This window comes from Muntiacus reevesi, chromosome 10 (genome assembly GCF_963930625.1).
Source record: "Muntiacus reevesi chromosome 10, mMunRee1.1, whole genome shotgun sequence".
Lineage (NCBI taxonomy): Eukaryota > Metazoa > Chordata > Mammalia > Artiodactyla > Cervidae > Muntiacus > Muntiacus reevesi.
In genome coordinates this window covers 12,508,707-12,533,551 of record NC_089258.1, presented here as the reverse complement: position 1 = coordinate 12,533,551, position 24,845 = coordinate 12,508,707, and the positions used below count along the sequence as shown (strand labels likewise).

The 24,845-nt window shown below is 39.3% G+C and overlaps 1 long non-coding RNA gene across 1 annotated transcript in view; it reads right to left on the bottom strand.

Moving 5' to 3' along the window:
- The window catches only part of LOC136176649 (uncharacterized), a 65,809-nt gene that overhangs the window by 28,376 nt on the left and 12,588 nt on the right, over positions 1–24,845 (bottom strand). Inside the window, exon 2 of the long non-coding RNA XR_010664605.1 lies at positions 18,617–18,681. This is a non-coding gene — a long non-coding RNA (uncharacterized lncRNA). The remainder of the gene's footprint in view (positions 1–18,616; positions 18,682–24,845) is intronic.

Genomic DNA, 24,845 nt, shown 5'->3' with positions numbered 1-24,845 from the left:
TTGCTCTTTCCCTTGTCTTAGCAATGGAACAGCTATTGCTCTTTCCCCTCATCCTGCACTCATAACATGAGATTCATAATAATATTAGCCCTATTTCCTTGTCAATATCTTATGTGAAGCAGTTGATTGTAAGTTCCTTGAAAGTAGGGAACAGTTATTAGCCATCTTTATCTTGTTTCATAAGGCTTAGGAGAAGTTGTTTATTTCTACCAAAGAGATATCTGAAACTCATTTGAGGGAGAGGGGGAAATAGGCCCAATCAGAGGAGATGCTTTTCAGTCTGGGATCTACAGTGGGAAGTCTGACAGTCAAGTGGGAGTGTTGAGCTCCAATCCACTTAACCCAAAGGAGAACAACCACTATAGGAATGTAGAACAACAGCTATAGGAAGTTAGACAGCTGGATTCAGGGGGTGAATATAAGAACAAACATGTTGAGAGCAAAGCAGGAGAGATTACCTAAAATATCTGCTGGTGGGAGATTCACCTATTGAGCCCCCTGGGATGTGATTGGCCTGACTTGAAGGGTCCAGGGCAGTGTGTGTGATATGTGTTCAGAGAATGATGCTTCCCTAGATGACAAGGGATATACATCTCTGGACCACTATTGAGATACAGCTTCCAGCCAAGGTATTATCTCTGGAGTTCTAGAGATTTAACTCCACCTACAAAGAATTCTCTTAGAGGAGGACATGGCAACCCACTCTGGTATTCTTGCCTGGACAGAGGACAGAGGAGCCTGGAGGGCTACAGCCCATGTGATCGCAAAAAGTCGGAAACGACTAAGCGACTTAGCACACACACAAAGAATTCTGACTTCCCTGGTGGCTCAGACGGTAAAGCACCTGCCTACAATGCAGGAGACCCGGGTTCAATCCCTAGGTCGGGAAGATCTCCTGGAGAAGGAAATGGTAACCCACTCCAGTATTCTTGCCTGGAAAATCCCACGGACAGAGAAGCCTGGTAGTCTACAGTCCACGGAGTCACAAAGAGTTGGACATGACTGAGCAATTTCACTTCACTTCACAAAGAATTCTAGGGCCAGATTTATAGTGGGCCTTGCATTACCTTACTTTCCATGATCTAAGTCTAAAACTTCAAAAAATAATGTGTCCTACCCACTTCAATCCCCCCCAACTTCCTCACTCACCCCATCATCACCACCACCACCACACATGAGCACTTGATTTTACCTTGGGAAATTCTATTGTAGAGCCCATCTTCCTTTTGGATCTCAGCTAATTCCAAGAGAGCTTCTGTTTCTCTCTCAGAAATGCAGATCACCACCTAATCAAACTTTTCAGCTCACCAGTTCCAAGTTAGCCTCTCCAGCCAAGTTACCCATGGAAACGTATTTTAAACTCTTTTTAGCAGAGGAAAATATTTGGATTTTTGCCTACTTTGCAAAGGCTGAGAATCAAATTACAGACCCAGAGCTTCTGATTTTTTAATATTATGTGTCTGTATTATTTAAACATACATGGAAAATAGTATTTTTCCCTAACAAACTAAAGCTTGCTGGCGCCAACACTGCATTGGCGACTGTGATCATTGTGTGGGTCGTGTCACCGGGATGCAGTCAGAGGCCTCGGTGAAATAGTCTGAGTCCACGGAATGCAGCCAGATTGGGACATGGCATTTGGGCCTTCCTTTTGCTTTTCTGGAAAGGGATAATTACTGACTATACAAAGACTTTCCGTTAATTATTCAAATGTTGCATCCTGTGTCTCAGTGCAGGTCATGGTAGGCTCTCAGATACTGAAATGTTATTCTCCTTATATTGGTGGAGATTCTTTTCAATTAAAGGACTTTTTCTTCCTCTAATGTTTTGTTTTTAATTTTAAAAAACATTCTTAGCTCATGTATCTAAGCCATGTGAGCACAGGTGCTTTGTGATGTTCCATATTTCAAAAGGAAAAGAGTGAGATCCTTTGAACATATTTTCCAAGCATCTCAACTGAGCAATAACCTATTTTATCTTCCATGTCTGTGAATAGTTTGCAAATGAAGGAGTCTGTTACCCCTAAATTTCTTACAGCGTCATTAGCCTAGACTTCACTTGGGAGTTGGTTAACATTTGAACAGCGGCTGAACTGGTTTACAGTTCCACAGTCCAGAGAGGAAAAGTTAGCTAAATAAATTAATAATGCTAAAAAAAAAGAAAAAATCAGAGACTTTTTAAAACCAGTTAAGAAAACAAGCTATTCACAATCACTTTAGATGAATCATTAACATTCTAAATTCTAATAACAAATCTATTCATTTGCTTCATTAAGCCAGTCATTTCAATTTTCCCTGCTAGGAAGCTCCTTATTAACATAGTTCAAGTTACTATGTTTACCTGAGTTAAGTAAAATTATATATCTTAAATATTTCACCTCACTAATGATGCTTGACTCCATCTTTTTTCTATTTTTGTTGTTTAGTTGCTCAGTCACGTCCAACTCTTTGAGATCCCATGGGCTGCAGCACACCAGGATTCCTTGTCCCTCACTATCTCCTGGACTTTTCTTTTTTAATTTGAAGTAAAATTGACATATAACATTATATCAGTTGCAGGTATATAACACAATGATTCAATATTTGTGCACATTGAAATGATCACCACAATAAGTCTAGTTACTGTCTGCCACCATACAAAGTTAGAATTTTGTGTATGTGTGAATAACGAAAACTTTTAAGATATAATCTTTTAGTTATTTTCAAATATGCACTGCAATATTACCATAATGTACACTATGCTATACATTACATCCCCATGACTTATGTATTTTACAACTGGAAGTTTGTACCTCTTTACCGCCTTTACTCATTTTGTTCCCCACCAAAACCTGCCCCTCTGGCAAGCATCAATCCATTCTACAAGTCTGACTTTGTTCTGTTTGTTTGGCTTGGTTTTTAGATTCTACATAAGTGAAATCATACAGTATTTGTCTTTCTCTGCTTTATTTCCTTAGCATAATATTCTAGGTCCATCCATCCATGTTTCCATAAGTGGCAAGACTTCATTTTTTATGGCTAAGTAATATTCCATTGTGTGTATATAATATTATATATATATATATATATATAAACATAGGGATGCATATATGATTCCAAATTAGTGTTTTTCTTTTCTTTGGATTCCACCCAGCAGAGGCATTGCTGGATTGCCTGGTAGTTCTCCTTTTAACTTTTTTGAGGAACCTCCATACTGTTTCCCATAGTGACTGGACCGGTATACATTCCCACTAACAGTGCACACGTGTTCCCTTTTCTCCACATCCTCACCAACACTTGTTATTTCTTACCTTTTCAATCTTAGTCATTCTAACACTTGTGCGGTAATGTCTCTTTATGATTTTGAATTGCATATCCGTGGTGATTAGTGATGTTGAACATTTTTAAATGACCTATTGACCATTTGTATGTCATCTCTGAAAAATGTCTATTCAGATTCTCTGCCCATTTTGTAATCAAATTGTTTTGTTTTCACTTTGAATTTTATGAGTTCTTTATATATTTTAGATAATAACCACTTATCAGATAAAGGATTTACAAATATTTTCTCCCATTCAGCAGGTTTTCTTTTTATTTTGTTGATAGTTTGCTGTGCAGAAGGTTTTTGGCTTGATGTAGTCCCATTTACTTATTTTTGCCTTTGCGTCTGGAATCAGATATGAAGAATCTTTGCCAAGACCAATGTCAAGGAGTTTGCTGCTAATATTTTCTTTCAAGAGTTTTATGATTTCTGGTTTTATATTTAAGTCCTTAATCCATTTTGAGTTAACTTCACACATGGCATAGGATAGTAGTCCAGTTGTATTCTTTTGCCTGGTCTGTCATAGTTTGTAGAACATAATCTATTGAAGAGACTTTTTTCCCAACTTTATATTCTTGGCTCCTTTGGCTATGCATTTGGCCATATAAGTGGGGATTTATTTGTGTCCTCTCTATTCTTTTCCATGGAGCTATATGACTATTTTTATGACAATACCATACTGTTTCAATTACTATAGATTTGTAATATAGTCTAAAACCAGGGAGCAATGATGCCTCCAGCTTTGTTAATCTCTCTCAATATTGCTTTGGCTAATTGGAGTCTTCTGTGGTTCTATTCAAAATTTGGCATCTGTTTCTCTGAGAAATACCATTGGATTTGGATTAGCATTGCACTGAATGTGCAGATTGTTTTGGGTAATATGGACATTGTAACAATATTGATTCTTCCAATCCATAATCATTGAATATCTTTCTATTTATTTGTGTGTTCTTCAATCTTTTATAATTTTCAATGTACAGGTTAAATTTATTCCCATGTATTTTAGTCTTTTTGATAAAATTGTAAATGGGATTTCTTTCTTAATTTCTCTCTCTGAGTTTGCTGGAAGTGAATATGAGAGATCTTTGTATATTGATTTTGTACCCTGCAACTGTATTTAATTTGCTTATTAGTTCAAACAACATTTTGGTATAGTCTTTAGGGTTTCCTATGTATAAAATCACATAGTCCACAGAAAGTTTCACTTTGTTTTTTTGTTTTCTTGTTTTTTTCCTTCCTGTTTTGATGGAAACTTTTTCTTTCTTTATTGCTCTGGCTAGGACCTCTAGTACTATGTTGAAAAAAGTGGTGACAGTAGCTATCCTGGTCTTGTTTCAAATCTTAAGAGGAAAACTTTCAGTTTTTCATTGTTGAATATGAACTGTGGACTTATCACATATGGCCTTTAATATGCTGAGGTACAGTTTCTCTATTCCTACTTTGTTGAGAGTTTCTATCCTGAATGGATGTTGAGTTTCTTAAATGATTTTTCTGCATCTATTGAGATGATCATAAGATTTTTTATTCTTCATTTTCTTAATGCTTATTATATTGAGAAACTTATGGATGTAAAATCATTCTTCTATCCCTGGAATAAATCCCACTTGATCATGGTGTGCAACCCTTTTAATGTATTGATGAATTCAGCTTGCTAATATTTAATATTGTGTTGAGAACTTTTGCATCTAAGTTCATCAGAGCTATTGGCCTGAGATTTTCTTTTTTTGTGGTGTCCTTGTCTGGTTATGGTATAAGGTAATGCTGATTGGAAAAGGCCAGTTTTCATTCCAATCCCAAGAAAGGCAATGCCAAAGAATGCTCAAACTACCACACAATTGCACTCATCTCACGTGCTAGTAAAGTAATGGTCAAAATTCTCCAAGCCAGGTTTCAACTATACATGAACCACGAATTTCCAGATATTCAAGCTGGTTTTAGAAAAGGCAGAGGAACCAGAGACCAAATTGTCAACATCTGCTGGATCATTGAAAAAGCAAAAGAGTTCCAGGAAAACATCTACTTCTGCTTTATTGATTATGCCAAGGCCTTTGACAGTATGGATCACAATAAACTGTGGAAATTTCTAAAAGAGATGGGAATACCAGACCACCTGACCTGCCTCTTGAGAAATCTATATGCAGGTCAGGAAGCAACAGTTAGAACTGGACATGGAACAACAGACTGGTTCCAAATAGGAAAAGGAGTACATCAAGGCTGTATATTGTCACCCTGCTTATTTAACTTATATTCAGAGTACATCATGAGAAATGCTGAGCTGGAAGAAGCACAAGCTGGAATCAACATTGCCAAGAGAAATAACAATAACCTCAGGTATGCAGATGACAGCACTCTTATGGCAGAAAGCGAAGAAGAAAGAAAGAGCCTCTTGATGAAAGTGGAAGAGGAGAGTGAAAAAGTTGGCTTAAAGCTCAACATTCAGAAAACTAAGATCATGGCATCCAATCCCATCACTTCATGGCAAATAGATGGGGAAACAGTGGAAGCAGTGTCAGACTTTATTTTGGGGGGCTCCAAAATCAGATGGTGATTGCAGCCATGAAATTAAAAGACGCTTACTCCTTGGAAGGAAAGTTATGACCAACCTAGACAGCATATAAAAAACAGAGACATTACTTTGTCAACAAAGGTCCTTCTAGTCAAGGCTATGGTTTTTCCAGTAGGCATGTATGGATGTGAGAGCTGGACTATAAAGAAAGTTAAGCACCAAAGAATTGATGCTTTTGAACTGTGGTGTTGGAGAAAACTCTTGAGAGTTCCTTGGACTGCAAGGAGATCCAACCAGTCCATCCTAAAGGAGATCAGTCCTGGGTGTACATTGGAAGGACTGATGTTAAAGCTGAAACTCCAATACTTTGGCCACTTGATGGGAAGAGCTGACTCATTTGAAAAGACCCTGATGCTGGGAAAGATTGGGGGCAGGAGGAGAAGGGGACAGCAGAGGATGAGATGACTGGATGGCATCACCAACTCAATGGACATGAGTTTGGGTAAACTCCGGGAGTTGGTGATGAAAAGGGAGGCCTAGCATGCTGCGATTCATGGGGTCTCAAAGAGTCGGACACGACTGAGCAACTGAACTGAACTGAACTGAATGCTGAGTTAGTAAAATAAGTCTGGAAACATTCCCTCTTCCTCAATATTTTGGAAGAATTTGAGAAGGATAGGTATTCAATCTTTTGAATATTTGGTAGATTTACCAGTGAAGCCATCTGGTCCTAGACTTCTCTTTTTTGGGAGATTTTTGATTACTGATTCAGTCTCCTCACTAGTAATCAACCTATTCAAATCTTCTATTTTTTTTTTTTAATAATTCAGTCATGGAAGACTGTATGTTTTTAAAAATGTATCCATGTCTTGTAGGTTGTCCAATATGTTGCTCTTTAATTGTTCATAGTAGTCTTTTATGGTCATTTGTATTTCTGTGGTATCATTTGTCATTTCTCTTTTATTTCTGATTTTATTTGAGGTCTCTGTCTTCTTTTTCTGGTGAATCTAGCTAAAGGTTTATCACTTTTGTTTATCTTTTCAGTGAGCTATCTCTTAACTTCATTGGTCTTTTCTATTGTCTTTTTAGCTTCTATTTTAATAATTTTTACTGTTGCTTTCCTTAAGTATTGCAAAGCTTGAATCCTTGCTTAATTCACCTGTACCCCAAGTCCTCACTGACAGCTGAGTTGTGTTTCATAGGATGGCTGTCAAAAGGGCAGTAGTGAAATTAACTAGCAAAACCTTTCTATGCATGCAGTTCAACCAAAGTTCTTATCAAGTAGGTCTTACTTGCTTCTTCACAAGTAGAGGAAAGTGTTCCTATTTTTTGCCCATGTGCTCCATGCCAGGCTGTTCTAAGCACTTTAAATGTATTACCTTATTTCGCCCACCTGTAACAAATTTCGTCCACTGTAACAAAAGTACAGGTCCTGATAATTTCTTTCTCTACTTAGAAAACCAGGGATTTAGGCTAAGAACCATGTGATTCCAAATATTATGAATATACATAAGGGAATCGGTTCCTTAAATCTAAAAAAAATCCCATAGAATACATTTTTAAAAGAAAAGCAAAAAAAAAAAAAAAAGAAAAGAAAAGCAGAAACATTTCACAAACCCAGCACTTTAGTGGCACTGAACTTATTGTTCAATTTAGGGAAACCTGGATGGCTATAGCCCATGGAGTCACAAGAGTTGGATACAACCGAGCAACTGACACTTTCATTATCCTACAACTAGTACTATAAGCAATAGTTGTAGTAAATAGTTTTGAGGGAAATTATAATGGAGTTGAAAATCCTTGTAAACTGAATATTTTGGAGATAGCTCACATGGAGATTATGAGAGGGGGTTGTTTCTCCTTTCTCTTTTAAGAGTTCTCCAGGGAGGGTCATTTTCTGATGAGTCCCTGTAGGGGGTGGGATGGTGGGTCATTGCTGTGTAAGACCAGCTGGGTTGGTGGTAGCAGTGGGAGAACAGCATTGCTAGAATCTTCTTTAAAAAATCAGTTACCTCCAGCCTCTCCCCCCGCCATTCCACTCTTCTGAGTAACAAAGACAATACTCCAGCACATTCCAGATGTCATTCTCTCTGCCTGGAGAAGTCACCTCAACTTTCACCTCAAGTGTCCCAAAGCATTGTTCTCCAGAAGGACTTTCCTGCCTCCTTGACCATGACTTCTCTTGTTTCTGTTCTATTCCCCATCTCCATGTCTGCCTCATCAGGGCAGCTGCCTCCATGCATTGGAATCCTTGTTCGGCGCATTTCCTTCTCACTAGATGTCAGATCTTCTAGGGTACACTCTGTCTTTACAGCTTGGCATGCCCATGGCTTTACTAAGTCATTTTGCATGTTTGGGGAATGAATGACACTCACATGAACCCATTATGAGGTCTATAAACCTATGTTTAAGCAATGAAAGGGAAAGACAAAAGGGCACAAATGTTACCCTCAGGGACTTGATTATTAATTGGCTGGAGAGCTTTGGGTTTCAGGGCCTCCGGTTCCTCATCCATAAAATGTGAGAGTTGAAATAATCAACTCTCGGTAATATTGCCAACAGCTAGAAATAGCTAGTCACAGGCTGATCCTCCGTCTGCATTCAGTCCCGTTTTTCTTATATCACAGGTCCTACAAACGGAATCTTTGTAGCCTAGCTTTGACATTGTAGCCAAAATCTTAGCAATGTAAATTTCAGGAAGGCCATTGAGCCCTAAATCTCAATTTCAACATTTCTCACTGATTTTGTTTGAAAGAAATGACCACCATGAACATTGAATTCAGATATGAAATCAACAACCTCAGATATGCAGATCTGAGGTAGATATGAGATCTACCACTCTAATGGTAGAAAATAAGAGAGACAAAAAAGCCTCTTGATGAAGGTGAAAGAGGAGACTAAACACGTTGGCTTGAAACTCAGCATTTAAAAAACTAAGATCATGGCATCCAGTCCCATCACTTCATGGCAAAAAGAACAGGAAAAAGTAGAAGCAGTGACAGATTTTCTTTTCTTGGGCTCCAAAAATCACTACAGTGACTGCAGTCATGAAATTAAAAGACTGTTTGCTCCTTGGAAGGAAAGCATGACAAACCTAAACAGCATATTAAAAAACATATCTCTTTGCCGACAATGGTCCATATAGTCAAAGCTATGGTTTTTTCAATAGTCATAGATGTGAGAGTTGGACCATAAAGAAGGCTGAGTGCTGAAGAATTGATGCTTTCAAATTGCAGCGGTGGAGAAGACTGTTGAGAGTCTCTTGGACTGCAAGGAGGTGACATCAGTCAATCCTAAAGGAAATGAACTCAATATTCATTGTAAGGACTGTTGTTGAAGCTGAAGCTTCGATACTTTGGCTACCTGATGCTAAGAGCTAATTTATTGGAAAAGACCCTGATGCTGGGAAAGACTGAAAGCAAAAGGAGAAGAGGGCAACAGAGGATGAGATGGTTGGATAGCATCACTGATTCCATGTACGTGAATTTGAGCAAACTCTGGGAGATAGTGAAGAACAGAGGAGCCTAGGGTGCTGCAGTCCATGTGGTCACAAAGAGCCAGACATGACTTAGTGCCTGAAAAACAACAATGACATGTAATGCCGTCTGATAATGAAGACATAGATTGCGTGATACTGAAAGTAATGAAAGGAACTTTCTATCACAAACTGTGGTCCTCTGTGCTACAAAATACTCTTGAGATATAAAATGATATTGGTGAATAAATATCCACATATCCACAAAATACAACGTTTTTTTTCAGGATATAACTTTCAAGATTTAAATTTTGCTTTAGCAAAGGAGATAATATGTGATCTTAAGAAGAGTCAATCAGTTCAATTCAGTTGCTCAGTCGTGTCCAACTATTTGCGACCCCATGAACCGCAGCATGCCAGGCCTCCCTATCCATCACAAACTCCCAGAGTTTACTCAAACTCATGCCCATTGAGTCGGTGATGCCATCCAGCCATCTCATCCTCTGTCGTCCCCTTCTCCCCCTGCCCCCAATCTTTCCCAGCATCAGGGTCTTTTCAAATGAGTCAACTCTTTGCATGAGGTGGCCAAAGTATTGGAGTTTCAGCTTCAACATCAGTCCTTCCAATGAACACCCAGGACTTATCTCCTTCAGGATGGACTGACTGGATCTCCTTGTAGTCCAAGGGACTCTCAAGAGTCTTCTCCAACACCACAGTTCAAAAGCATCAATTTTTCAGCGCTCAGCTTTCTTCACAGTCCAACTCTCACATCCATACATGACCACTGGAAAAACCTTAACCTTGACCAGATGGACCTTTGTTGGCAAAGTAATGTCTCTGCTTTTTAATATGCTATCTAGGTTGGTTATAACTTTCCTTCCAAGGAGTAAGTGTCTTTTAATTTCATGGCTGCAGTCACTATCTGCAGTGATTTTGGAGCCCCCCAAAATAAAGTCTGACACTGTTTCCACTGTCTCCCCGTCTATTTCCCATGAGGTGATGGGACCAGATGCCATGATCTTAGTTTTCTGAATGTTGAGCTTTAAGCCAACATTTTCACTCTCCTCTTTCACTTTCATCAAGAAGCTTTTTAGTTCCTCTTCACTTTCTGCCATAAGGGTGGTGTCATCTGCATATCTAGGAAGAGTCAGTAGTTATTGACAATTAGATTAACATGTTATGTGACAGGTAAAAGAATAAGTGAATTCCACTTACAAATCTAAACACAAAGCGCAACAACAACAACAACAAAAGTGAATTGCAAAAGCAAATGCATTGGATTCAGAGAGAATTTCTTTAGTCCAATTTTACCTTGCAAATAGCAGGAAGAAAAATGTTACTTCAGAGCATATTCAAAGGAAAGTCTTCCTTCCATGTAAAATCAAACCATCTTACAAATTAGAAGATATTGTAACTATCCCAACTTCAGGCAGATGGAAAGAATTTGTACAGTACACAGCTGTCCTTACATTGCCCTTTTGTTACTATAAAGTACAGTAAAGAGCCGGATCCCTGCAGGAATGAGATATGGCCTTTTTTTGTTGAAGAGAGTTGCACTTTCATGATTTCCTACAAAATAGCTGCAAAAATACCTACAGTAGGGCATCTGGAATTCTTAAAAGTGACTTGAGGATTTGTAGCTAATGAAACATTGTGAAATAACACTCACCATGTTGTAAAAAGTACCCTTAACCATTTATTAGCATTCTTTAAGACAAAAATAAAGGTGCCCTAAGCACATTAGCCCAGCTTGATTAGAAGAAAATGCTAATGTGACAAAGAAATTGTGTAAATAGATGCCTTGCCAGAAACAGACCTTGACATTATAAGACATTTCAATCTCTTTTAACAGTTATGAAGAACAGTGTGGTAAAATACTACCGTGATGGCTGCAGCTTAAACTGTTTGATCAGATTCTGGAGCATCATCAGTAATAACTTACATGTTCTTTAAAAATGTGGTTTCCTGTTGAGACCAAGCACTGTTCCCAGAAAAAAAAAAAGGAATTCTTTTAAAGATGTTTTTCATTTTTACCTCTCACAAAATAAGACTATCAAAGTGAAAGCAATGGCCTTTCCATGAGAACTTGGGTCAAATAAACCATGTATTGTTCCATCTTAAAATGAAACATCTGGCTGACTTAAGAAGAAAATGAACTTAATTATTTCTGAGTATCTAGCAGAGAGAGGTTAACTTCAAAATCTATATGTCTTTCCAAGATGGACATGGAAGAAAAAAAAAAAAAAGAAACAACTATGAAGTTATTTTTGACTCAGGAAAGTAGATCTGGAGGTAATTTAGTGAACACAAATTACCGCTGACAAGGGAAGAAATAATTTATTCTCCTGGTGAGTCTTTTTATATGAGTGGGCAGCATGGAGCTGTCAGCAGGGAAAAGGCATTTGGATGGATTTAAAAATAATTTAAACCAAGTCCAATATCCTATAAGATATCTAGGACATCATATGAAATTGTGGGATTTCTTGGAGAAGTTTTATTTCTAAACCAAAGCTTGAAGGTGAAACTATGAGATATAAATTCAGGTGGAGGAGAACTTGGAGATAATGTATTTCTTAGCAAATTCTTCTCTTTAGCCTCACTTTTGTTTTTTTTCCTTTTTCCTGGGTCCTCAATCTAATAGTCTCTGCTCACCAGAGTGTTTATAGATGTCTACTTGGAAGTCCTTCCTCAGGTCCACATTCTCCTCCCAATGGCTCCATCCTGCTGTGAGCCTTGGCTTCCTTCACTGATGGTCACTACTAGGTATAATCCGCTTGGAAGGGTGTTGTCATTTCTCTGTTTGAACCATGGCACATAGTTGGGCTAGGATACTGACTGGATACATGTCCCTGCTTTCCCTCATTTTCCTATTTCCTCATCTCCACTTTGGGCACCACTTAAAAATGAAGGTGGAGAAGGCAATGGCACCCCACTCCAGTACTCTTGCCTGGAAAATCCCATGGATCGAGGAGCCTGGTAGACTGCAGTCCATGGGGTCACTAAGAGTCGGACACGACTGAGCGACTTCACTTTCACTCTTCACTTTCGTGCATTGGAGAAGGAAATGGCAACCCACTCCAGTGTTTTTGCCTGGAGAATCCGAGGGACTGGGGAGCCTGGTGGGCTGCCGTCTATGGGGTTGCACAGAGTTGGACACGACTGAAGCGACTAAGCAGTAAGACTGAAGGGGTGATCAGGCTTTCCTGAAGGCATAAAGGAAGCAGATGCAAGATAACTACATCCTAGAAGAGAAAAATTATAACTGTACTCTAAATCCATTTTCTCCCATAGTTTGAAGAGAAACCACACATAATTGGAAGGAAAAGCATCTTCACAAAGGGTATCCTTGGGGACATACTCAACCTTGGCCCCCTGACTTGCACCTCTCTCAATGATTTCTTCTCCTAATCTCCATGGTGTTAAACTCCACACACTTTTGGGAAAACCCATCTTCCTTACAGGCCTCTCGTAGGGTCTGTCCTCTTTTCCACCCAGCATTATATTTCCTCCAATTCAGAATGTTCTCTGGCAGGAAGGGGGTACTAGGAGGGAGTCGTGATTGCTGGTCTTTGACATTTTAAGTCTTGTAGAATATAGCTCTCTAGCCATCTAGCCCTCTTCACATGATGGAGGCATGCTGAGTTGAACACTCATACTGACATGTATCACAAGGACATATCTTAAGCCTCAGAGAGAGTATCACCTAAACTTACAAGAAATAAGAGGAATATGATCAGACTGCCTTTCTCACAATGGACTTTCACTTGCCACATAGAGTACTATGACTTCCACCCCTGAATCCCAGCTGCCTCCTCCATTGTCCTCTCTACCATCTGCAGAAATGACCATATAGCTTTGGTCAATTCACTCCTTTAACTCTACACATTTTTATCACCCAATTTGATATTGCCAAATAATTCAAATTCTTATCCAAGAATCATCTAAGGTGGTCCCTTTCCAGGATAAGAGAGTTACAGTAATATCAGGAAATATTTTGTTGAAGATTCCATATCCAGTCATCATTCGTCTAATTAGAGAAGTTAAAAATTTGAAAATTGACCAGAACTCATAGGAAGTACTGGATCTCTGTTCTAAAGACCAAACGCATGTGGTGCCGAAAAGAACAGCAGGGTTTCAATAACCCTCCAAGCAACAGCCACGCTTCTGCAAATTGAAGTGATTGGCCTCGTTGTTTAGAATATTCTGAGACTCAGGCAAGTCCCGTCTTCAGCGCTGCGACTCGTTCTTTCTTGGGAAAGGTGTGTTTGTGAGAGTATTAGCAATAATAGAAGGAGTAGTAACAGTAATGGTAGATGTGTGGGTTGGGGCGGGGTGGGGGTGGGTATACAAAGGAAAGAGCCACCAAATGCTTTTCATGGCAAAATGGTATAGGAAAGGAAAATTTCGTGTGAAACCAAGAATGACTATAGAAGATCTCTTGATTCATTACCTACCTACCGTATGGAAACCTTTCAGTACTTTTAGCCCTTTGTCTTCCCAAGAATCAGTTGTACAAGTTATTTGCTCAGTAATCCCACAAAATTAGGGAATCATAAAACTCACTCACACTAACTACATTTTCTCACTGTAACTTCTTGGGTTCATGCTCCTGCATCTGTTTTTTAAACCGGTGTGGGCAGGGCAGAGCTTCAGCCCAGGTGGAGGGAGTGGAGCCTGGAATGAGCTGCTGGAGGTCTCATTTCAATCACGATATGGAGGCAATTACCTGCGCAGATGTGACCCACTCGGTTTACACCAGGTCGCTGAGAAATGAGTCTGCATTTGTAGGGCTCTTGTTTTCAAGGCTATGTAAATATACCATGTAGGAAAAATGGATAGTTAACCTTTACTTTAAGAATAAACCAATAATAAATTCATAAATTAGAGTTCATTTTGAATCATATTATGAAAGATAAATAAATTATATAACTAAACAAAGTCATTTAACTCTATTTCAAAACCTGATATGAGTGACTCAAAATATTGACTAAGATGAATGCAAAATAACCAGGTGACTTTAATATTCTGTTGGCCTTTGCATACTCTTTTTTCTTTCAAGGATAAGAACATCACTTCCCAGCCAAGATTTTGAGTTGTTTTGATAGTTCTCTGATCATTCCCAGAACGGTGAAGGAATTCTCAGTTTTAAATCCTCTGAAAAAAAATACAGGTACTCGTAATCCAATATTTGATTATTTTAATGGGGCATCGGAGGTTTAGGCAGAGTCATGAAATCCAAACAAACAATTGAATGTTGCAACCCACTTAATAAAATTAGTTCCAGGACACACAAATCACTCAGTTGGAAGAGAATCTTCAAGAAGAGGCTATAATTAAAGTAAGAGGGTTTCTCATCAAGACAGAGCCTTAGGACTTTGGCTCTGAGGTACATAAGCTTTGCACATTCTTTGAACCTGTCTTCACTGCTTGAAAAGAGAGAGAGGGGGGAGATGGAGCTAGAGCCAGAGAAAGAAAGGAAAGGAGGGAGAGAATTTTAAGGAAACTATGACACATAGGGGATAAAAAGAAAAAAAAAATCTGCTGGATAATTAGCAAATTCCTTCACAAAGAGAACATTTAAAAGTTTAAAGTTTTCAACACCAACTAGACCACATTTTTTCCAAAATAATGCTTACTATTATTTTCTATTCTAAATTCAGTCAATTCAGAAAATTCTTTAAACAGGAAAGTAGGGGAAGGAGTGGAAAGAAGGGCCCTCTTCAGTAACTACCAATTGAAATCTCAATCTGTTGTGAAGTTTTGGTATCTTGTGTCACCCAAGCGGGGGAAAGAGCCTTAAATATAATTTCCAAACTGGCTCAATATTTGTTTGTCCTCAATCTGAACCAAATTTATTTGATATCCAAATGTACTACTTTTTAACCAAGTGATGTGCTAATGTACATTCACTCAGTCGTGTCTGACTCCACAGTCCTTAGGACTGCAGCCAGCCAGGCTCCTCTGTCCGTGGGATTTCTCAGGCAAGAATACTGGAATGGGTTGCCATTTCTTCCTCCAGTGGATCTTCCCAACCCAGGGAACAAACTCGAACCTCCTGTGTCTCCTGCACTGAAGGTGGATTCTTCACCTGTTGAGTCATTTGGGAAGCCCAACAAAGCAAGTAAACTATACATTTCAACTCCTTCAGTTGCTGAAGTTGGAAGGGGTGAATTGTATTTTTAGCTGAGCAAATATAAAAGGGAGCTGGAAATGGTTTGGGTCCCATATCCAGTGGGGAAAATGGAGAACTGGTGGGCAATTAGTCTACAAAGTTGGCTGAATTTCAAGAAGAAAAATGGTGGTGAGAAAGGTTTTCATATTTAACATTTTAAGAATAAAAAGTAAACTTTAAGTACAGAAGGATAAGGATAGGTAAGATAAGGAAGTGAAGCTTACTTCCTACCTGAGCAAGGAGATGAAAACAAATTCAAAGTCCTTCAACCTATCCTCACAGGGCCAGGGCAACAAGAAGGGCTGTAGTCCCCACTGCTAAGGCAATAGGAGAAGCAGGAAATGGAGGGAAGCAGGAAGCGTTCAGGCAACAGCATCTGGAATGGCTGTGAGCTTATCCATTACAGTTTCTTGACTGTTTGTTACTCTGAACTTCCACCCCTCCTCTTTCTTTCTCTTCCACTCCTTCCTTCTTTTCATGCTCTTCTCTACTGCATTGGGCTTCCCTGGTGGCTCAGAGGTTAAAGTGTCTGCCTGCAATGAGGGAGAACTGGGTTTGATTCCTGGGTCGGGAAGATACCCAGGAGAATGAAATGGCGACCCACTCCAGTATCCTTGCCTGGAGAATCCCATGGACGGAGGAGCCTGGTGGGCTACATTAGTCCAAGGGGTCACAAAGAGTCGGACACAACTGAGCGACTTCACTTTCACTTTCACTTTCTCTACTGCATTGGGTCTGCTACATCTTCTAGCCTCTTCCTCTCTGAGGCTAACACAAAGAGGAGGTCTAAATAAAAGCAAGATTCTGGCAGTATCAGGGAAGAGTGGTAAAAGATACTTGTTACTCCAAGCTCTAACTTCCACTGCCTTGAGAAATCAGGTGATTTTAGTCAGTGAAAATCCATGATTTCTTGGCATCCCTCAAAATATCATGATTTATAATATAAGAATTTGCATGCATGTTCTTTGGTAAATAAAATGCACAAAATTAATCAGTCAACACAGTTTATTTGGGATTACCCTAACCACTAGCTTATTTGCTCACTTAAATGTTATAAACAATTACAAAGGGCTCTTCTCAGGCGTCCCTTATTCTGTCTCTTCCCATCCTTACTAGTAAATTTATCTGGTGGGTGGACCTCACAGGCTTCATAGTTCAGTGACTGATGGTATGGAAGTTCTTAATGGCCCATGGGGTTCAATCCTCATGTATTTGTATTGAGGGTGGGAGGAAACATGTGTACCACCCGCCTTTCTGAATATGATCCTAACTTTTCCTGCAAGATAATCAGTATAAATTACAGTTTGAATGAACTTGCTCACATTCTCTGAGAATACACACCAGTAGGCAATCTGATGACACCATCATAAAAAAAGCCCTGACTTTGACACAGCTCAAACAGTAACATTCATAAATGTTTCCATCTCCAAGCATCTTCTTATTATATGCAGGCAGAAAATTGACTGAGTCAATTCCACTGACCTGAGAAAAAAAACTTTTTGCTGATCTCAAATTTTTAGACCCTGTGTAACAATCGGTAAATTGTTACTTATGTAACTGCTTTGTGCATGAGTAAGAACTCACAGAACATTCCTAGAACTGAAAGACCCCCATTCTAGATCTTACTAAAATCTTATATCAAAGGCAATTCATACACATATAAAACAAATTCTGAATAAAAATTATATCTGTCTGGGTCCAACCAGGAAAACAAACCTCTCTAGGTATATAAAACAGAGGAAATTTAATTCCTTCTACAGATGATAAATGGGAGATGGGGATGGCAACCCACTCCTGTATTCTTGCCTGGAGAATCCTATGGACGGAGGAGCATGGCAGACTATGGTCCATGGGATCACAAAAAGTCAGACACGACTGAGCAACTAACACTTTTATACTTTCATAGATGATAGAAGCTGAGAAGTAGAGTCCACAATAGTGGTATAACCCAGAGACTGGCAAGAGCCAAGACCCTCTCTGAGGCTGGAGGAATAGAGAGAAAGATCACTGTTATCTTAAAATCCAAAGTCAAGGTCATAGGAGCAAATAGCCCAGATCTGGTACCATGGCAGAGTGTTAGCTTAGTTAATATGAACACTGAGTGCAAAATAAATTCAGGAAAAAGTATTGCTCCTGACACATTATACCATGAGTGCTCAATATATATTTATAGGTCCCACACATACATCAGGATGACTCAAAGAAGTCATCAAGATTTTATGCAAAATTGGGAACAGGGACATTTGAGATAGCATCCAATAATTATTTCTTTTCAGTTATTTCTTTCCAGTTCTGCCTAAACAAGCAAAAAGAATCACCTGATACATGTGAATTTATTGGGATCATTACCCTGAATCCAAGATAACTAACTTCTTAGTTTTCATTCTCTTTATGAAAGCAAAGCTTGGCAGGCCTGGAAAACCCACAGTCAACAGGTCGCCCATTTCTCTCCAAGCCTTTTGCCCAGCCTTCTCACCAGTCTGCGAGCCTATGGTGTCTGGCTTGTGGCTAGACCACAATTCTGAGGCAGTTGGCAAGTGGGGGCTGTGCCAGGCTGACTTCACCGTGATGGTATCAAAGTTGGGGTTGGACTGCCAGTCTCAACAAGCTGATATCAAAGTCAGCCCCCTCCTCCAACCTGCTTGGTTTGTCTGCTGGAATAATTGGCCAACATTAAGCTAGAGACTATAAAGACCACAGGATTATTTAAGACCCCAGTTAACCAGTTTCCCAATACCAACTGTTCCAAGTAAGCGTTGTATATCATGTCATGTACAATGAGGTAGATTTAGAGTCATCTAGACCTAGCTCCAAATCCCAATTCTTTTGCTTACTCACTGTACAGCACTGAGCATCTCAACCTTTCATTGATAAAATAGGAAGGATGAGGTAGGATTAAGGGCACGTTGCACATGTAAGCTCAGTTCTCCATGTAACATACACTTTATGTTCAACCAATGACAGGTACTGTAAATGTGAATGTTTAGTAACAGCTATTCGTTGATAACAGTGATAATCCATGAAGGATATAGTTTTGCAAGATAGAATACTGGGCAAGCCACTACAGCAAAGTTACAGTGCAAGTAGCCAAATATTGCATATGGATGTGTAGTTGACGTGTGCTCTCTCCATTGGAGACAAAAATGTTCTCTAGGCTGCTTACCTGAAACTTGAGGTCATACTTCCCACACTCATGATGGTGATTCTGATCCATAAAGTCAACAGCCCCTGCAAAGGAACGTTCCAAACTGACTCAACAAATAGGAATTCAGAAGCAACACCACTACCCCTGATTTCATCGTGACTGGGACAAACCAGCTCTGAATCGTTTTCACTTTGTATATGTAGATTGTTCTGTACTGACTGTAAATGGGAACAGAAGCACTAATATTTGCGGTAGGAAAACGGTGAAGACTAGGAGTTTCAATGGAGAGGACCGTCTGCGGAAGCCATCCACACTCTGTCTGTTCTCTCCCCTCCCTCGTCTTCCCTTTGCCCCTCTGCTCCTCCTGGCATTTCTTCTCTCTCCTGTCTGCCCCCTCACCCACAGGGACTGCTCGCCGTAAGATGAGAAACGTTTCATTATTCAGAGCGAAGCATTCAACAGGCCATCTAAAATTGTGATACATCTCCAAATAATCATATTAACTATTTTGTTATTTCAAATTTAAGAAATCTGCACATGAGAACTGTCCAAAAACTAGGCAACTGCTTTTCTTTCAGGGGGTATGTTGACATATTCAGCAAATAATTTCCAAAACACTATGTGATGTTTGAAGTTGTTTTTCTAACTAAGACAGTGTGTGTGGCTTGAAAAACACATTTGTGTGGTATGTTTTCGTAGATTGGCTTGCCAGGTGACCAGAAATAAAAAGCATGTCCTTAATATTCCCTCCTCCAAGGTCTATCTTCCCCAGTCAAGGGGTTCAGTGCATTCCAGCTTTACATTTTTTGCTCTAACGCCCTGTGTGGCCTTGCTCAGTTTAGATTTGAACCCAGTTCAAAAAAGCACAAGTCCAGGAAAAGATTGTGCAAGACTTTTATGTTTACACTGCACTGTACATTCTTAACAATACTGGCTATTTAATCCATAAACATCGATTTAAATTTTATGAGATTACCAATCAGTGTCTCAGAAAATATTACAAATTTAAAAGCAAAAATAGAGAAAATACTAAATAAAGCAATGTTTTCCCAGAAGTTTATGTAAGATAATGAACACAACTGCATTGATCAAGTCAGCGAGGCAAACATTGGTCGGGTGACTGCTCTGTGGCTGGGTGCTCGAGGAACATAAAAGTGAGCAGGATTTCCCAGACCTTTATCACATCATACTGTAATTATGATTAAAAACCAAATTATGATTAAAAAATTATCAATTCATTAGAAAATCATTGTGCAGTCTCTATCTGAGCTTGTAAGGACATTGATCTTGGGGGGTACTTACAAACTGCTTCATTCTGCTCCAAATTTTCTTATGAAGTTTTAAAGATGAATGAGAGAAGAGCATTTTTATTAAATAATTCTTTGAATTTCCCATATTTATCAGTGGAAATTTTATCACAATAATGATAAAAGCTAACACTGAGGAAAGTCAACTTATGATGCGGTTGGCACTGGTCTAGTCTTAAGCATTTTTACATACAATCATTTCTTTAGTTCTCAGAATAGCCTTTGAGCTGGGGTTCAAGTTACCGATCGCTATGTAACTAACTAGCTTAAATTTAGTGGCATTAAAGAATAACCACTTTTCTATGTTCAAAGATTCTGTGGGTCAAGAAATCAGATGGGGCACAAGGATTCAGACAGGGAGGACTAGGTTTCCGCTCCACAGTATCTGAGATCTGGGTGGGGAAAACTTAAGCAGCTGGAGGGGGCATGACCAGAGAGCTGGGGGCTGGAATTACCTGATGGTGTTTCCTATACATCGGACAGCTGGCCTGGGATGACTGGAAGACTGACTCAGGTGGAACTATGGACTGGGACCCCTATTCGTGTAATGTCTCCTTGGAGCTTGAGAGTCCTTACAACACAGCAGACTTGATCTTCTTACTTGGCAGCTCTGGACACCAGTGAGCAAGGCAGAAGATAGACATCAATGGGTTGGCTGACCTTGAGTCAGATGTTTATATTTGTGGCCAGTGAGAATAGGACTATGTTTTCAAACTTGGACATCTGGGCTCACAAGTCTGGGTATTTCCTAGTGAAAGGAACTATTTTACAGTAAAATTCAACCTAGTGGAAATTTCTGCAGTTGCAAGTTGCAAAGAAGAAAGTTTATGTTTTCCTTATAAACACTTACTAAGAATAAACTTTATATATGATGATAAGTAAAAATTAAATAAACAGGAATCAAATACATAAGAATGAAAGCATTGAGGTTGAAAAGAAGAAAGACGATTGAAATGCAAAGGAAAGAAAAGGTGCAAATCAAGAGGAAAAGAACAGAATTCACCAAATGAAATGTTTCCCTGAGTTTGTGTGTGAGTATGAGATCAGTGGATCAGTAAGGAAAAAAATGAATCAGGGTTTTAGAGAAACAAAAATTCAAAATGGAGAAAAAGAGGGGGTGGGATATTAGTTGGATTATAGCCAGTTTTCCAGCTCCAAACATCTGGAGCCAAGACAAGGAAAGGTGAGGCTCTGTCCTTTGCTGCAACACTTGCCTCCACGGGGGCTGGTTACTCAGGATATTTACATTAAATTAACGTGGCTGGCTATGGCTGTGTTCAGCACTTGGATACGCGGTTAAATAATCAGTGTGGTTTGGCTGCTGGTTTCTTTACTGTGGTTGAATAATTGGTGTTGTCTTGGTTGCTGGCTACTTAAAAAATGTATATGTGCACTTGTTTCTCTTTTTTCTTTCTCTTGAGCAATTTTGACAAGCCCTTGGCAGAAAAGTGGCTGACCAGCTTTCAAACCAGTGCTTTTTCTCCTTGTCATTTATGCTTCCCCCAGATGCTTTTTAAGGACTTGAGAGTCTTAAAGACTTTTCTTCCCGGGATCTAGACGATGTGCTCTGTGTTAGGAAAGAATTCAGCTTGCTTCTTTTTGTTTGTAGCAAAGAGATAAGGCTGAGTCTAAGGGCAGCTGTGGTTTACCAGAAATGGATGCCTCTTTTCTAGGTATGATTCACTAGATCCTCAGATCCACCATAAGGACGGGGAAAGACAATTACAATGACCTTTGGATAAAACAACTCTGAGTTGGTGCTATGCTTAGTCACTTAGTCGTGTCTGAGTCTTTGCGACCCCACGGACTGTAGCCTATCAGGCTCCCCTGTCCATGGAATTCTCCAGGCAAGAATACTGGAGTGGGTTGCCATTCCCTCCTCCAGGGGATTTTCCTGACCTATGAATCGAACCCACTACTCTTACGTCTCCTGCATTGGCAAGGGGGTTCTTTACCACTAGTGTCACCTGGGAACCTCAAAACATCCCTATATGCAGGTATGTGTCCCATGTTAGTCATTTGCTAGATCTTTAAAACCCAGAACAGTACTTGATCCATAGTAGGTGCTCGATATTTGGTAAATAAAGGATAATAACTGTGAAAATAAAGTTTGCTTCATTCAGTCTTTTTGTTGATTTGCTTAACAATTGTCAAATTACCACAAGCTGTTCTGCCCTGGGAAACCCACTCCTCCCCAGATGGCTCTGTCTTCCCTCATATTCCAAGACCCAACCCTGACTTCAGGCAAATGATCATCAGGGTGAATAATCCTCCTTCAGCAGCAAACTGGGACAGGAGTGTCAAGAGACAGCACAAGCCAGGGACAAGCCTCCACCTGCCAACAAACTCCAATGAAATATGCATATAAGTCATGAATGAAGGCAAAGTCTAACTGCTACTCAGAAACCACAGGTTCTCAGGGTCCCAGAGGATAAGGAACCCAAAGGTCCAAGTCTGAAGCCACATACAGAGAGGAAACTAGTGTTTCAGAGTGGGAAGTAAGAAAGCAAGAGAGTTTTTTCAAATATGTCTCATCAGTATTAGGATAAATTCACCTCTACTAGAAGTCTAGAACATGAATTTTATGTCAATCATTATGGTTACTCAGATTCAGGGTAATCTGAGTAAAATTGATTGGAAAGTATCAAGTTTCTTAATATTGATTCAGATCTATCTCAGGGCAGAGGTGAGGGTGAATCCCTAAGATTTTAAAGGAATTTGGGGAAGATTCTTTAGAATTCACTGATCTTGCCATTTTAGTAAGGAGTTTTATTTCCCTTAATAAAAGGCACTCTTCAACACCTTTTTTGAGAACTACTAAGACCAAGCATAGAGAAACTCCCTGGAAAGGCAAACCTCTCATCCCCCACGCTGTGTTGGGTGCTATAGAAACAAGGTGGGGTGGTGACCAAGGCGACAGGCTTAGCAGATCACTTTCTGGGCATTCTCACTTATTCGGTGTTGTTGGATCACTTAACTGCCTTCAACTTAAACGCCATCAATCTTTACCTTATTAATTTTCTGAAGACATAAATAATAATGTTTGTCTTACACATAATAAGAGAAATTAAAATTAAAGCTACAATGAGGTATAACTTTCATCTATCAGATTGGCAAAGATCCAAAAGTTTAATAACATGTTGTGTTGGTGATGATGAAAGCAGACAACACTCCCGTACGCTGCCACAACTTCTTTGGAGAATGGCTGACCCATTGAAACAGCACATAACCAGCTGAAACTGGTTTTGCCTCCTTAAATAGGTTGATGGATTAATCAAAACTTGAGTTATTTTAGAGAATAGCACTGCATGTGTGTAGGTTGGAAAGCCATGTCTCCAGGCTGACCTCGGAACTAAGAACCCCCAGTCCACCTAACTCAAATAGAAATGCCACCAGAGACCTTTGTGAAGCAAGAAATTGGTCAATATGGAAAATCTGACTTCCAACATCAGTCCATACATCAGTCCATAGCTTATATGAACTGATTCAAGACTAGCCAATCAGCCTCCAAGTTTGAAACTCCCCCAACCTTTTAAATTTCACCCTGAACCGTGGATCATGGAGACAGATTTGAGTCCTGCCTCCTGTCTCTTTGCTGGTCAACCTCACAATAAAGCTCTTCGTTTTCTCAAAAACTGGTGTCATGGTATTGGCTTCTGTGTACGTAGGGGCAGTGAACTTGCTTTGTAACACTACCATAAATAGAACAGTTGATCTATCATAGTTTAAAATGTACCTCCTCTTTGATGCAGTAATGTCACTTCCTAAAATGTATCCTCTGGCTGTATTAAAGTACTTGTGAGAAGACAAATGTGCAAGGTTACTCACTGCTGCATTGAAACCACAAAAGATGAACTTTGTTCATCAGTAAAGGACTGGCTAAATAATGTATGGAACATCAAAAAAATGGGATACTATGCACTCATCAAAAGGACAAGCAAGTAATAGGTCATGCTTGGAACAGCATCCAAAATGTATTATTAAGGGAAAAAAAGGCAAAGATGATTATTTTAAAAGATTTATTTTATATACATATGTAATATCTCTGGGGACACATATAAAACTTTGATAGCAGTGGTTGAGGGAGGTGAGTCTGTGGGTGCAAAGGTGAGTGGAGGCTTTCTGGACACGTGAATGTTTTTATACCTTGTATGTTTTGCACTATATACATATATTTCCTATTCAAAAATGCATTTGAATAATAATAAAAATAAACCGGCAAAGAAAACATGGTGAAAGGAGTTTTGGTAACTAAATGTATATCTATGCATGAAATGAAGCTCTATAGCATAAAGCCACCTATCACAAGCACCCCAATCAGAACACTATTGGAACAGAGTGCTGATCCAGGTAAGAACTCAATAAATATATCTGAGGTGGGTAACTGAATTATATGAAAGAGTCTATCAATATAAATGGTTAATCATTTAGGGATATGTGTACAAATTTTGGATTCAGATGGCATGTATGGCCTCACTATTTTTTTAACAGAAGAAAAAAGAAATACTGGACTTTCCTGGTGGTCTAGTGGTTAAGAATCCTGCCAATGCAGAGGAAACATATTCGAGCCTTAGTCTGGGAAGATTCCGTATACCATAGGGCAACTAAGCCCATGTGCTGAAACTACTGAGCCTGTGCTCTCTCTAGAGCCCAGCAACCACAGCTACTGAAGCCTGCATGCCCTGGGGACTGTGCTCTGCAACAGGAAATGCCACCACAATAAGCCCATGCACTGCAACAAGAGAGTATCCCCCTCATTGCAACTAGAGAAAGCCTGCGTGCAGCAACGTAGACCCATTGCAGCTAAAAATAAATTTTTTTTTTTAAAAAGAAAAGAAATACTAAATGTTGAAACTTTAAATAATAAAGCTATAGATGAAAAGATTCAATTTGACATCCATGATTCAATTTAACATCAGCTTTAGGTTAAAACAGAAAGT